The sequence below is a fragment of the Oenanthe melanoleuca genome, chromosome 2 (assembly GCF_029582105.1).
Source record: "Oenanthe melanoleuca isolate GR-GAL-2019-014 chromosome 2, OMel1.0, whole genome shotgun sequence".
Classification (NCBI taxonomy): Eukaryota; Metazoa; Chordata; class Aves; order Passeriformes; family Muscicapidae; genus Oenanthe; species Oenanthe melanoleuca.
The window spans coordinates 39650429-39667104 of NC_079335.1; the positions used below are offsets into that span (position 1 = coordinate 39650429).

At 35.1% G+C, this 16676-nt stretch overlaps 1 protein-coding gene across 2 annotated transcripts in view; it reads left to right on the forward strand.

Annotated features, from left to right (window-relative positions):
• Positions 1-16676, forward strand: part of ST18 (ST18 C2H2C-type zinc finger transcription factor) — a 168820-nt gene that overhangs the window by 53581 nt on the left and 98563 nt on the right. Inside the window, exon 1 of one of the 2 annotated variants that reach the window (XM_056483100.1) lies at positions 14634-14778. The exons of the other annotated variant lie outside the window; for it this stretch is intronic. The gene's annotated coding sequence lies outside the window, so the exon portion shown is untranslated. Of the gene's footprint in view, positions 1-14633; positions 14779-16676 lie in introns of those variants that run through there. 2 annotated transcript variants of the gene reach the window in all.

A 16676-nucleotide genomic window follows, 5' to 3' on the forward strand; every position in this document is an offset into this window, starting at 1 on the left:
TGAGTGGGATAATGAACCTGAAGTGTTTGAAAAATTCACTGATTTTGATTTACGTATTTGAATTGAATTGAGCCTAGGTTAAACTGGATGGACTCTCTTAAACCAGTTCCACAAAATTTCCATTCCAATGGCATTGATGTAATTTCCAGCTGCATGTATGACAGTGCAATCCCCTTGCCATGTAGCTCAGGATAATAGCTATTAATTTAATTATTACATCTATTAAATGTGGGTCTATATAAACCCAGACAGCAATACCACTGTTCTGAACAAAGGCCTTGGTCTTTATGAAGGCTGATGTTAACAGTTATTCCAAAAGAGTTTTGTGATTTGAGAACCTGCCAATTTGCATTGTTTAGATGTAAGAAACTTCTGTTTGCCACCATTTCTGATATCTCAGACTTCAGATAACAGAAGTAAAAAAATGGTCCCTGGTACAAGTCTGGGATAATCTCTAATTTTTAGCATACATTCAAATGGAGAAACAGTTTTGTCCACACTTGCTCATTATGACCTCTACACTCTGTGAAACCAGCAATGACATAGAATTGTATTCTTCTAAATTGATATTATTAGAAAAGTCCTCTAACTGTTGAGATTTGAGAGGAATAATTTACTGTCAATATAATTTCCTGTCTCTCCCTTTGTGATGCTCTAATGAAGTTATTAGAGTTTGGCCCTTCAGCCTATGACAGATTGAATTTTCCATGACTTGATGATGTGACAAAGTCATTGCTCAAAGGCAAATATACTTTGTAACTGATAAACTAATGCAAATTAATTTCTACTTCAAGTAAAGTTTTTTAAAAAGGCATCCTGTTTTATTTTTAAACTCAAACTAAAACCCAAGCACTATCATAATTTAATGGTCTCAAGAAAGCAATAAGTACAATCTGTGATGTGAAAAGAAGTATTGCTACAGGATTAGGGAAGTTTCAGAACTTTAATCTTTTATTTTCCATACTGTTAGACTATGATGATGGCCAATGTCCTTTTAAGAAACTTTAGCTGCCTCATAAGCTGATTTAGGACAGACGGAAGAACTGGATGTAAAAGTAATTTTCACTTGTCATGTTCATGCAAAGAATATGTGAATTATTACTCTCAACAACAAAAGCTTTACCCAGATTGTCATTTTACTTATTTCATTGCCTTTAGGCCAGAACTCTGGACAAGAGTTTGGTGCTGTCACATATCCTTTTCCATCTCATTTAAGTGATCTGGCCCCTGTTTTGGGAATGCATTTTTATTGTGCTGTTAAGCCCTGTGTCCCACACATGAATATTTCATATCTCTACTAAGTGCTTTCACTGAATATATTAGACCATGATTTTATTTTTTTTCATGGCTGTTGCCACAAATAAGGTAGTAAGCATGGCCTAAATATACACGAATAATCCTTTATGAGAGGGGAATTTTCAGATGTCAATAATAGCACTTTGTCAGGTTTTGGCTAGGCTACTGAAAATGTTTAAACATAATCTGTCCGTCATACTACGTAAGCATTTTTCTATTTATATCTGCTTTACCAGTTCACAACAAACATAATGAGCAATAAATGAAGCAGTGGCCAAAAGACACGTTTATGACTCATGCAGATGCCAAGGGACCATCCTAATATGGGTACTGCTTGGCATTTCTATTAGCAACAGACCAGAGTATAACTCTTATTTGACAGTAGTTTTTAAGTTTACAGTCAAAGCCCCCAGATCTTACTCATCTCAATGTAAATTAAAGTTAAATTTACAATTTACTTATTCTGCTTAATATTAGAGACATCAAGGGCAGGAAACACTAGCAGTTCAAACCAATATTTTGCGTCCAAAGCACAAGACAGACAAGAACAAAATTGGTCCTGTGCTGTGTTAAAATGACAACATGGAAGTGTGCCCATTTGATACTCTTCAGACAGATCTAAACTAAATTAACGCTGGAATTTAGCTTCACCTATTTTCTAAGGAATAAGCTTGGCTGTGGTAATGGCAAAGATTCATAACCTCATTTCAGCCATTCTTGTGACGACTAGAATATTTCTCAACAATGAATCTCCTGATAGTTTATGCAGATTGCATCTATAGAGCTGAAAATATATGAGCACTTCCCATGAGTGATTTCGAGATGAAGATGGAAATGGAGCAAAGAATGAGTTAATAAAAGGGCAAGAAGGATACCTTACATCATGTTAGAGAGCTATGATCTATGTTTTGGGCCTCCTTCCATGGTATTCTAACCTAAGTTTTAAAAAGCATTTGCTGGGGACTTGAAATTTTACTGTCTCTCCCATTCTCACATTCTGAGCCAAATGTACTGGTGCTCCAGGAGACATTCCTGCGGCTATCTGGCTGTGGAGCAGCTGACAGATGAACTTTATATCTTTTTCTCCACATAAACTTTCTGTCCAGTTACATTTCTTATTTACTAAGCACAGTTATGTGTCCTTTTGCTGTGGAAACAGGGCCCCACTTCATCTTCAGGAGGTGCTGCAGGAGACACTTCATGATAGTTTAAAATCATGGTAAAGTGGTACAATGATCTTACCAATGTGCAGCTCTTGGCTGCACTGGAGAAAGCTATGGTAATGTTCTGAGGTGCAGAACAACTTCAGAATTCAGCCATATTATAGTACCTCTGCTGACAGATAAAGTGCTTTTCATAAAGTCCACTTCTGCTGATACAAACTGCTTGGTTCATTCCCTGTACTTCCAGCAAGACCAATCTCCTTTATTCCATGTGAAAAACCCCTTGAGCAAGAAGTTTAGGTGAAGCTGTACAGCAGGATGCAACATTTGTTAGACAGGGAGTGAAAGAAGCAGTGTTATTACCCAAAGAAGAGGAGCCCAGATATTTACCACCATGCAGGTTTAGAATTATTGACAACTCTGCTTCAGACTGGAATCTTGCCACCAGTTTACACTAAAAGCTTGAATCATGCTGAGTTCAATGGAAGCTTTCTGCATTAAAACCTGAGTGCTGCATCTCAAGTTCTAGGTGCCTATTTGTTGACTTTTCAGAAATAAACATGTTAAAAACCCATCTTAACCATTAGAAGAGATTCCACATTACCAAATGAAGTTTTTATCTATATGTTTTATTTTGTATTTATTTTTCAATCATCTACATATTCACATCTGATTAGCAACCACTTGTTTAAGAGAGCATGTCAGGTTATCTGGCTGGAGATAACAAAGCATGTTTTCCATGGAGGCTTCCAGACTAGAGGCTACACAGATGTGCCTGAGTTAAAAGGATCTCACTGTGTACTTTGAGAAGTGTGGATGGCTTCTGTATTTAGAGAAAACTCATCTGAAGCATCATAAAATAAAATGTACGGAAAATATAATATTCCATAATTAAGATTTCTAATGAATTGCCTTGTTAATCCATACAGTGTATGCATGTTGCAAAATTTTCCTGGCCTAATTAGTGCACTTGCTGATTATGTTTATTTCCTGATGTACACACTGATTAAGCATTGTCCATACACTGAAGCTTGAAGCGGGATCAGTCTACAAAATAGTACCTAGTCATTTAACTGGAGACTCAGAATGCAAATAGATCAACTTATGTAAAATTAAATTAGTTCTAATAGAACCCATTTTGACTGAGCAGCTGGTGACACATTATAAACAGAATTCTCTTGTTATGTGAAATAAAGGGCTTCTGCTAACAGATGCTTATATACTTTTAAGCCACAAAATAAATATTGTATTACGTTTAAGGTCTAAAGTTAATGAAAGAAGATAAATTCTGAGCTTGTTAGGTAACACTTCTGCAGTGGATCTAAGCATTCCTATCTCAATACTGTACAAGGTCAGGTAGCCTTTTGTTCACTAAGGGTGAGTAATCACTAAATCATAAGTCTCACAGTTAGCACATCAAACCTACTCCCTTAACAAGCAGTGTCTCTCATTTTTTAAATACAATATGAAGATTTGGTACTGACCCCTAAATCTTAATTATTTTGTTCTTTTTATATAAATGACAATTTTTTGTTTGCTATTTTTTTTTTGGAATATAATTTCAGATTTGTTATAACACTCAAACTAGCCATTACAAAGCAGTTATGTGACATTCTTTAATCAACATTTCACAATGAACTGCAGTTTTTTCCAAGGAATGTTGTCAGACATCCTAAAATGTGTAAAGTCCCTGTGACAGACATTTTTCTTGGTGACAGAACATTTAGTGTTCTGTTTGAATGAGTCTGGTGTGTTTAAACTCCTGGATGTACTGTTTATTTATGGTAAATTTGAGCCTTCAAGAAACAGAACAAAATAACTTTAACAGAAATAAGTAATTAAGCGAGTAATGCATTAAAGGTCTAAATTTGTAGTTTATGGCTGTAATGGATTTAACTCTGATAATAGATTTATTAAAGACAACTTTTTTTATGAAGAAGGCATTATACTTACAGACTCCTTGATTCTTCTGTGTTTGACAGTGCTTACCCTAGTAAAATCTCTCCCCTTAACTGACTCTCTACGTACAGAAACATGCAAATTAGGACATATGGATGCTTTAAAATATTATAAAATTAGTCATATCTTTGGTAACTTAATTAGGAAAACAATCAAATGCTTCTTTTTTTATTCCATTCCTAGTGAATTTGTGATTTGTTTTTTAGTCAATGGCACCTACTAAGATGAATTAAAAATATTGGTTGATCCATTCACAGTCTGGTAGTTTTTCTGGCTTGACTCAGTTTCAATTTAATATCAATGTATTCTATGGAGTTAGAGGTCTACAGAATTTATACCACAGTATTTTAATCAATTATTTCAGAACCTAGATGAATAAAGACAGATGAAAGTCACAGCAATTTAAATATTTAGTTCTTACTATTATTTGAATAAGTGAGCAATAAAGCTTAACTCAAGAATTTGCATTTGTACTTATTTTCTTCATGCAAGGTTCAACTATGAAGATATGGATTTTCAATTAGCAAGAAACTTGTACTACATTTGATACTTCTTTTTGACAACCTGGAAGGTACACTAGCTTCACATTTGAATAAAATCATCTGAATTTACATTTCTTCGATTACTTATTTTTATCCTTATCATGTGAGTCACTGTTTCTGTGGGGAAATGGGAATTCAGTGTGGTACATACAAAATCAAACATTGGTATTACAATTGATACATAAAATTATGGTTAAGATCCATTATAAAAAGTACTGAAACATTTTACACTTGGAACTGATTTGTGAAACAAAAAATGTAATGATGTTTTCCATGTATGGTTTGATGTGTTGTGACTAGTCTTTCCCATGTGTGTTCATATGTTTATTCATACATAGACTTGAAGAGGAAAAAAGTGTTACTGATTCTTCAAGACCTGATATTTAATTTTTTTTTGCACTTTGAGTACCTAAACCAGAAAGGAAGTATTTTTCCTGGATACCCAAAAAGGCATGGTTCCAGTTTTCTCTGCTGGTAATGTAATAACACCCTTTTCAAATGTGAAATGCCACACTCTTGTTTTCTGAATAAGACTTTTGAAATATAATAAAACTGTTTATATTAATATTTGGAAAGGATAATTTTAACACAAAAGGCTACTCTTCAGAGTATTCTAGAGAAAGAATACACAAAAAATACATGTTATATACTTAGGCACTAATTTTAGGAGACATTTTGTAACTGTGAAATGTAAATTTTGACTTTAAATATAGTCCTTTATGCCATCATTTCAATTAATAAACGTGTGTGAGAATTAAATTTTTAAACTAATTTCCTCCATAGTCACTTAAGATTTTAATACTGCAGAAAAGAATTAAAATGCATGAATCTTTTAGCAATCCTCACTGGTACATTATAGTTCAGCTTCAGAGTTTCCCAACTATGAGAAAAAGCCTGTCTTTGTACAAGTGTAGTTTTCTGGCTGCTGTCTCCAAAAAGGCAAAACTCTTCATACCCAGTGCTTTTTATTGTGGTAGGCTCTTAATCTGCATGCCCTAATGCAAAGCACCTGTCATTGCTATGAAAACATTTAAAAGTGTTAAGTTCACTAATCATAGACACAACACAAAATCTAGCTCCATGGCTTTTTGCAGAGATTAGAAGCAATAGAGCAATAGATATGAATGGACCTAAATCTACACCAAACTTTTGAAGACCAAACCTCATATCTGAATTTATATGCAATTAAATAATTCCTTCAAGGATGTCCATTTTACCACATCTCATCTCCTCTGTATTCCCTTGAAGACACTGAAAAAACCCCATGCCAATATGACTTATAATTATCTGAAAACAATCCCGATTTAAATTTGCATAATCTCATTCTTTCACTTGCTCTTTATTGTTCGTCAGCCGCCTTTAATGGTGGCAAAACACCCAGATGACTGTAAAACAATTACTGCTAGTCAAACCTTTATGAAATAGAAACTGAGGCTAATAATATCATACCTGGGCACTGGTTATTATGGTCACAGTTTACATTCCTGACACTGTCTCTCTGGTCTCACCCATTTTATGCCCACAAAAAATAAAAACTGCCAGCACGCATTCCAGACTGAAATTTAAGCAGCCAAAAATCATTCTACCGTTAAGCAAGAAGACACTATGAAGCAAGCAAACTAAATCCAAACATGTTTAAATTGCTGCTTTAGCCTCCATGGCCTTTTCATATGATTCATGCAAAAATCCACATAGAAAAAGAACAAAAAACCAAACACAAACAAAATTAATAACCCACCCTCCAAAAAACCAAAAACCCCCAAACAAAATAACACAAAAAATCACCTACAAAAACCACTAACCTCAAACTAAATTAGGATCACAGCTTTGAGAATGTGCAAAGCTTCATAATTTTCCCTATTTTTAATACGTATCGACTGCAAAATGCCAGTGTGCTAGGATCAGAATTAAAACCACATGAAGTGAAATATCAAACTTTAAAAAGAAAAGAACTAAGAAAGTTCCCAAGACATGACCTTAATTTAAAGAAGCAAAATTACAAGAAGTCCTGCAGAGCAGTATTCTCCTCCCCTCCTTGGAAATGTGCAGCTCTTTATTATGGAAAGGCAGTAGCCCCTCTATAGTTAGGGTTGCAATCAACTTCCATTATAAAGCCCTATTTTAGCCCCCTGTAACTTTGGCTTGAAAAAATTGGAATACAAATTGCCATATTTTCTCCAAAAGCAAAGAAGAATAGCTGAGGATTTTTTTTGTTTATTTAGTAGGGTGTGATGATTAGGTTTTATTTTTAGCTGCCTTTTTTTTATTTTATTTTATTTTTTTGGGACAAATTGTTTAACTGTTACAAAGTTTGAGTAGGGGAAAAAACAACACCTTTAAATTTTTAGGTTCTTGAAGTTTTTTAACAGTTGCTGCCATATCTACCCTAATTAGTTGAAATTATTTTTAAATAATTTGATAAAAAAACCCATTCCATTTTCTCTAGTAGGAGGGATGGGCCTAATTTTTCTGCTGCTGCTGACAGTAAGAATATTTTGCTGGTGACTTGTACAAACATAGGACTAGGCAATCTGATCTATATATTCAAAGGCAAGCCATGTCTGGGAGTGTGGTGTATATCTCAAAGTGCAGCATCATTCATGTGTTGATCTACCTGGAGTTTTTGAGCAAGTGATTAGTTTATGGGGGTCTCTGCATATTCTTGGTTGACATTTCCAACACAGAGGGAATGGCTGAGCTTTAAATTAAAAGACTGCTTTTAGAAATGCCAGAAGAAAACATCTACTTAGTTACTGAGGGCTAGTGACTAATGACACAGTGGTTTACACTAGCCACTCCCAGCATCCAGCCTTATTTATCACGCTTGGCTCATTTCCTAGGATTAGGTCCAGAATAGCCTCTGGCCATCTAGGCTGTTCAACAAAGTGTGTAAGAAAAGAAAGCAAGTCTAGTCCGTGCAAACATAGTCCCCCTTTTTTCAGATGGTTGTTATCCCTTTCTGGATTTAAGCTTTTTAAATACTTTATGATTAAAGACCAGGCATTCTTGTCAATCTCATTGATCCACTGAGAAAAAAAAAAAAAAAAAAAAAAAAAAAAGGCAAAAAATCCCTTTTATGGCTCTCCTTTACTTTTGTGCAAACTGTTTAGAAAAAGTTTATAGCATCATTTCCATTCTATTAAAATTATCTCTGCAGCATTAGAAAGAATGGTTTTCTGCCCTGAAGGCTTAATTAAATTATGCCTAAAATTTACATATATATATATATATATACACGTTTATATTAAATATATATTTGTATAAAGATATTTGAAAACAGAGATGAATTTACAAGTGCCTATTTATAGTGGTCTGGACAGCCAAAGTTTGCATACACTGTGTTATAACATTATTATAATTGTTTCTTGCATTACTATGGTATTTTAAAATCCTAACAAGATGTATAAAATGTAAATTTAAATCAAATTGTGGTCATACACTCAAAATACTGCACACACAGACTTTGGATCCTTTTCATGCAATGCTTAAGATTTCTTTGTGAGATTACTGTGTCTTATGGCATAAGTCTCTGAACACATTCCAGTGAAGTTATTCAAAGTTCAGCGACATTATTTTAATGTTAAAAAAACACCCAACAATATAAATTTTAAAATTTTAACAGTGAAACCTGACAAGGTTTTAAAAATATAATAGAAATCCCTGTGAACAAGTCAGACTGGTTTTAGCAGGATATATCTATAAAATAGATCCTAAAAATTTAGAAGCAGAAGGAAAATCCTGTGCCAAAATCCTGGCGAGTTAAAGAAGGAAGAAAATGCCAATATTTTCTGTCTTTATATCCACAAAAGATATGTTTAAAAATACTTTTTACTGGCTTCTTTCATCGTGATAATTAATGTTGAGACCCCTTTGAATTTTGGTTCACCATATAGAATTTTCAAACCCCAGGAACACTGATCACTGTTTCTACAGCATCATTAGGGTTTTCTCTGGAGAATAAATATGTTCTTTACACAAGCAGAAAGGAGAAAGGAAAATGATGGATTTCCCTGGAGGAAGCAGCTGTCAGGGATCAGGTAAAACATTGCTGGCAATAGGTGTAGGAGTTTTGTGCATGTAGCTGAGAGAGCAGCAGAAAAGGTTGGCACTTTCCCAAGGCATGGCTATCAACTAGAAAACTCTGAAGAACCACAGCTGGAAGCCTAGGGAAATATGAGGACAGGAACTTTTAGCCTGCAAGAGAGATGGGTGTTTACCTGTTGAATTCTTTAATCTGGAAAACTGTGGAATGAGAATACAGAAACAGAGCAAGCAGACACACTTGCCTGCAGACAATTCCAAATCAAAGAATGTTTCCCAGACAGAAACTGGAATGCTCCTACTAGCCATAGATAGGCTTTAATAAAAATACACAATGAAAAATATGAAGGGAATTGAGGGAACGACGCAGTTTTCAGAGATCAGCATATTTGCACAACTATGTTGAGTTTTGTACTTCTCATGACTATTTCGATTAGGTGAGCTTAGTATTAACATTTTCAGGGCTCATTTGCTCTCTTAGAAATAATTATATTCCCAGAGTCTGATGTTGCAGATACTCATCATGAAGTTTTTCGAGGTTAGCAGTAGAAGTTAAAGGTGTCACCCCTACTTCTTACAAAATTTATGATGGTGTGTGAAAGGTACGAATGGCACATACAGTCACAAACCCTTAAAATGGGCAGCAAACACATCAATAATACAGAAGTCAAAAGTTCTATAAAATAAGGTTTACATAAACAGAATAATTTTGCTTTCTGAGTCAAGACTTAAAAATTACTAATTTATGACAAGATCCAACATTGTGACTCAAAAGAATTTTTCTGGCTGATCAGCTATCTAAAATGCAAATTAAAATCTGGTAGTACCTAGGATAGAAAGTTACCACAATAGCAATATGATTGTTGGTTTTTTTATTTATGCATTTAATAATACAATGATTAGGAGAAAGATGTGTGTGAGAGCTTTTTTTAATTAGAAGCAAGAGCTGAGAAAATTTGTTACTATTTAATCTTATTATGGGAGTTTTTGAAAGGCTTAATCCATATATGACATCACCTACACCTAATTTTCAGTGAATATTAAATAACTGCTTTCAGTTACTTATTAAGGCTATATTTTAAAATAAATAAGACTGCAAAAAGACAATTTTCCCCCCCGGTTTTAGATCTGCCTGAATTTCATAAAACTGCAACTCTAACCAGCATATTATAATCTTGCTTTCAGTGAGGTACAATCCCAACAACAAGCCCTATTAAGATTACTTTTTGCATCCTTTGCTTGGAGAATTTTCCACAGTCCTTTGAGTATTTTTATAGAAAGCCTAAGAGAATTGGGTGCATGCCGGCACTAAGAGACTTCAAGAAAACTCACCTGAAATGTCTGTTTTCAGCTTTCTGTGCTATAATTTATTGGCAGGAAAGGAGTACTTCAAAATTTGCTGGCTTTCTCTAGGGCAATGTTGAGCAAACATTTAGGAAAGAAATTGGCTAGAGAGAAGATGAAATCTTTCTGTTATTTCAGTGAATAGGGTATTTCACAGAGAACATGCTGAAAACCTTTACATTGCCATGAGCCAATATATAATTTTAATTGGATAATTTTTCCCTTGTTAATATTAGTTCAGGTGTCTTTTCTCCTTCCTCCTTTCTATTCCTCTAAACTGACACTTTTGAAGTAATATGTTGTACAAACATGGTTAGTACATTTTCTAAATGTCATTTCAAAGTTGAATGCTTAATGATTTGTAGATTTTACACTATATATATATCTGCCAGCTTTCCTCAGCATAAGCCTGCTAAAATAACTCACCCCAGACTGATTTATTATTTTAATTCAACCAGGTGCTTCATGGTTTTGGCAACTTTGGCAATGTTACTGTCTATAATGACTCTGCACTTGGTGTTTGAAGATGTCAATGTGTGCAATGAATTTACTGGCACCAGCAGAGAATATTTCATTCCCTTATCTCTTTGTAAAGAAGCAAGCTTCATCTCCCATATTGCTTGTTTTTCAATATGTCTCTTGTATTTTCTCTGATTTCTTTGATATGTCTCCCTTTCAAGAATATTTAGTTATGATTCTGCTGAGCTTATAGCTGTTCACAGCAGTATAAATACATTTGTTATGTTGAAGTTTCTTTATAATTATTGTCACTCTATTTTTTTGTCTCATGATGTCTCTTAGGCATCCTTTGTTTGGGAGTTTTTCTCTTTTAAGTAGATCTGGAATATCATTTGGTAAGATGTGGGCATACAGAAGAGTACATCTATATCTGCAGAGGAAGAAAAACTACCCATTTTCATTGTATTAGTCTCTCCTTCATAACTGGAAGGTAAACTTTATTCAGGTGAAAACATTGGCATTTTTAGTACTACTGAATACAATACTTATGATGTTTATCTAAAGTTCTGTGCAATTTTTGAAGTTTTCCCTGAACTTGAATAGCAGTCAGGTAACTACTGCACAGTCTGCAAGGAAATTTTCTTTGTCACTCTGGTTTATCTGATGTATTACTACCATTAATTTGCAATTATTTATCTGGTCTTTGAGAAGTATTTTACTTATCAGTTGAAGATTATGAAGTCTTGTGTCTGACCACGAATGCACAATTTCCTATCATTACAAGTCTGAATAGTAACTACTGCATATTGTAATGCACATTTGTTACATTTGTGTTTCTGCAACAAGCCATCACTCTCTCCTATTACATTTCACTTTTGCTTAAGTAGCAGTTTGAGGGATAATTTATCGTTTTTTACCTTTTCCTCATTAGTCTTGCAAGTTTAGAACCTCCTGTCCCTCAGAGGATTAAAACAGCACGAATGTTGCAACCTAAAGTTTTGCTAAGTTTTAAGGTCTTACATCTAAGAACATTTTTTTAAAATGGACACTGAACACAATCCAATCTGCCAGTTTTCCTTTACTTATGGGACTGTAAACCATGCAAAATGCAAAATTGTGGGAAATCTGAACTTTAATTGGGATTGATTTAATGATAAAGACTTCTCTTTCTTACTCAAGTGTCTCAGCGGAATGTAACAAATATCTTTCAAATCCTTTTTTAGGAAGAAGTTTTCAATATGCATAACACTAGCATTGCAACTCTATAGATAGTTATCATACAGGGGAAAGTAATCTGTATGTACAAATTTTATTCATCCTCCCAGTTCCATGTTTCTCCCATTTTCAAGAGGATCTGAATATCTCTGCTAAGTGAGTTGTATCTTTAAGGTAAATAAGGAACTTATACTTGACCCTGGAAAAATAGACAGTGACCTAAATGCCAATCTCTATGATCAATTAGGGCCATGCACAACAGAACACAAAGAAGAGGAAAAAAAAAGACTAGGAAAAAAGCTCCATCTGGTTCAGAAGAGAGTGGCCGGTCCCATAAATAACACAAGCTGTCAGGAAAACATCATTCCTGAAGTACTGTCTGTATTGGCTTTCTGTTCAACTACTGCTCCACTACAAGGAGTTTCAGAGCTTTGCATAGGCTTGGACCTAACCTATCTCTTCATCTCACCATAAGTGCCTTGAGTGTTCATGAGTTATTTCAAATTAGCAAGGTGGAGAATGAAATGTACAGAGGTAAAGAACATGGACATATACAATTTAGAATCCTATTGCACTTGCACACATACATGGACACACACAAACACTAAAAGCTCATGTACACAAAAAAGTCTAGGTTTCCAATTCAGCTGAGCTTTTCTGAAACAGGAAAACAAAACTGCAACATTATGTTTGGAAAATGCAATTGCAAACTCCATACCAAAGTGTGAGGTAAAGATGAACAGTAAGCTTTACATTAAATTTATTTGTTTTTTGAGTCATTTTCTTGGGAACTAATAACATTTGTACTCCAGTAATATCTGGTCGAAGATAAGAGTGCTGGGTGATGTACGATCATAAGGTAAAGAGATAAATAAATATTCTGAGTTTATGACATTGGTACACAATAGAAATATGCCCATCTTGGTGTTTTTTTTCAGTTGGAAGATAGCTTTTGTAAAAAAAAATGGAAATGCTTACAGAGAACATGAGCAGTGCTGAGATGGTGTTGAGCCCTGACACAACAGAAGAATCCACAGGCCCAGCACTGCCTCTGTAGTTTTCTATCACACATTCAATAAAGCATCTAGCATCTCAATTTTCCTCCAGATACCATTTGGTGTTTCCTCTCTGTCGCTAAATTCAGAGCTCAGGGTTTGTGGGCTACTAGGTGAGCACTGAAAATTGCATTCAACAACCTTACCAGTTTTGAAGAATTATCTCATGTAAGGGGTAGGGAGCTTCTTTGATTCAATGCTGCACTACTTGATTCAACTTCCTTTTACTCTCCTTTAGCACGTGATGGAGCCACTCCTTTCCCAGAATGTTTCATCAGTTTTACTTAAACATCCTCCCCCCTACTGCAGAGGGAGACAAAGGATTCTCCATTTTTCTAAGGTCTACCCTGGGGAAAAGAACAAAAACCAAATAGTTTATTTAAGTATATTTTATGCTTAAACATACAGTTTATAGCTGAGCTGTGTTTCTGAGGAATCAAGTGGTTACTCCCACACCCAAAACATTGAAGCATGTGGAAGTTGTGGCATGAGCAGGGTGAAGAGACACTGGAGATTTTGCTTGCTCAGGGGTAGAATGGAGATTGGTACTCCTGCCTGTCAATCTGTTAAAGATAAATAGCAAACTGCTGCATTTACTTCTTCTTTCTGCATTCAGAAGACAGCACATAGAAAATTCACTTTGAAACATTTCCTTAAAGGTGCATGATCAATCCCTAGGGAGAAATTCTCAGCCCTGAGAGAGCCCTGTGCTTGATAGTGACAGATAGCAATGGAATACAGTACTTAGTGCTCCGAACTGAGAGACCATTATGTGTGCAACTCACAGCCAGACCATGGCAGAATAAAGCTTCCCCCAGCCCCACCCACAAGTGTGGCTGCCTTTGTAATTTTAATTGGTCTGTGTTTGTGGAGTGGGGCCTCTATTTACTTATGGCTTGGGGCTTGTGTTTACCAAGCCTGGTGGAGGCCAAGTGTCATATCACTGAAGCTTAGTTCCTGCAAGCTCTCCTGCTATATCTTGAGGCACTTTTCTTTTCAGTATCTGTGCCTGTCTAATTCACGAGCTTCTGTGAAACAAGCACAGGAGGGTACAAGGCCTACAGGGAGGAATTACACCTAATTACTCAAATAATTGCTAGGCTGTTGCCTTCTTAGTCACTGAAAATAATTTCCAGGTCCCTGGCTTTTATAGATAGTCTTCTAGAGGCAGGAGGACACAGCCCCCTTTTTAACTCAGCCCATTCACTCACAAAATCAGAACACTCGAGCCTGCAAAATTAATAAGCACCACTTCCATTACATATATTTTAGGTTGTTGTTGCCGTGGCGATAAAGTCAGGGACATTGAATCTCCTCTGTTGAGCCATTGTTATCATCCCTGGCCATCTGCTGCAGAGGAGTGATATTCCATCTCATTTGCATGATGACTGATATATGGGAGGTTTGGAAGGACATATGCCACAGCAATCATGTGATGAAAATTAAAGTGAAAGTTTTGGGCCCAGAGCCGAAAAAAATCTGTGTATGCGCATGAGGCTGTTGATGTGCAAATGTGAATCATATTGAGAAGGTTTGAATAGGGAGGTGTGACGTAAAGAGGGGACACAAACGCAGGTGCTTATCTCTAGGCAGTCAAAGGCGCTGGATGTCATATCATGGGAACTACCTTTCAAAGACACAGCTTTAGTGCACAGTTCAGCACACAAGGGAGGAGAAACATATAAGTTTGGAAACAAAAATAAAGTAAGTTTAACAACTTTTTCACACTATCAACCCATTGATGTTTAAGCAACTTGTACTGTTAGTAACTTTCTGTCTTTTTTTTTTTTTTGTTTGTGCTCTAGGCTTTCAAAAAGCAAAAAATCCTATCCATGTATTGATGTTGAAATATTGAGAGAGATTTGTGTTAAGAAGTTTAAGGGGTTTTAATCCATGTTTAAAATGCTCTCTGCAAACTTTTTCTTCCTTTTTTTTTTTTTTTTTAATGACACTAATGTTGTTTCTTCCACAATGTATGCTTGGTCATTATCTTAAATGCTATTTTGGGCCTCAGTTAAAAAATAGCTACTTGCAACTGCTTTGAGACAGATTTCTGAATAAAATGTCATGGTGTAATTGCATTCATACTGCCTCAGTAAAGCCTTTGTTCATATACATTTTACAATTGTGCAAATTTGCAGTTCTAGCTATTTGATATGAGGAAATGATCACAAGGACACTTTTTCTCTCATTTTGAAAAGTTACTGAACTTAAATACTGGCTTTTTAAAAAAGAGAGAGAAAAAAATGAGGCGGGAGAGGGAGAGTGGGACCAGTGTATTTGCAGGAACTGTTCGATAGATGCAGGTTCATTTGCAGTTCTGTATTACAGACCAGAGAGCTTTCTCAGGATGCTTTAGAATGCTTTAAAATCATGTGTAATGCTTTTGAAATGAAAATTATTGATCAATATGCTTATTAACTTTACTCTAAGGGAAAAAGGGTGTTTCAAAGCACGGCATGTCTGTCCTTTAAATTATTTGGGATTCAGAGAGTGAATTGAGAGCTTCTGATTAAAAAAGCGAATACTGTACTTCAGAATGAATGTATGTGTCAGGAAAATCTTTAGAAAGTTAAATGACAGTAATATCAGGCAAGGTTGAAGAATGAAATAGACCTTCTGGGACAACATTTTGCAGGAGGATAATTTTTATGAAGTAGCATTTGATGCTAGAGAAAGTCTGTTTAACACTCTGATCAGCAATAGCTCTCTCTCTCTCTGACTTTCTTTTGTCTTTAACAAAGCACTTAGTTCAGATGTTTGTCTTTCTTCATATGTAAATAGGAAGACAATCTTGTGCAAGGTGCTTTGAATTTTTCATTTAAGAGATTATAAAAGCACAAATCCCAGATTTTATCCTTAAACTGTAAAACTCTATGGGGTGAACTTTGTTAGTTAAGGATTTTGTATGATTCAAAACGACCATTTACTACCTCTTTTGTCAATTAAATTAGTTAAGTTAATTGTGTAGATGTGTCTTCTTTGGTTTGGCTGTGCAATGGTTTTGTAATTCTTGAGGAAAATTACAGCATTTGTGATGAAAGCTTTATCTGAGACAATAATATATTTCTGCTCTAAGGTGGCTAAAAAATAATACAGATTAGAAATGAGGTATTTCTAAATACCTCCTTCTGCCTTCCCAGTTTGGAGCATTTTATTTTTACTTGTAAATATCATCTTTGTGTTATAGTACTTTCATGCCTGCAGGCTAAGATTACCAGTCTTCCTTTTTTTCCCCCTCCTTCTAAATATTCAATTACTCAATGGTAATTATTATGTGGCCTTCTTGGCTTACTGCATTATTAGATTAATATAGATTTCTTGTGCCAAATTAGCGGAAATCACTGCTATACACAACAATGAATCACTTTTTTTTGTTGTTGTTTAGTTTTACTTACTTTGTTGAATAACAGGAAGACTTTGACATTGTGATGTTTTACTCTTAAGACTTTTAATATAATATGTCTTTGAAACCTGAGCGGGAGAGAGTGTCTTTTTGATTTGTTTTTTCTCTTGTAGGTTTCTAATAGAAACTTTGGTTAAATTGTACCTTAATTTTTTCAGAGATCTATGAATAGGGATCTTTGTGAACGAAATTGCAG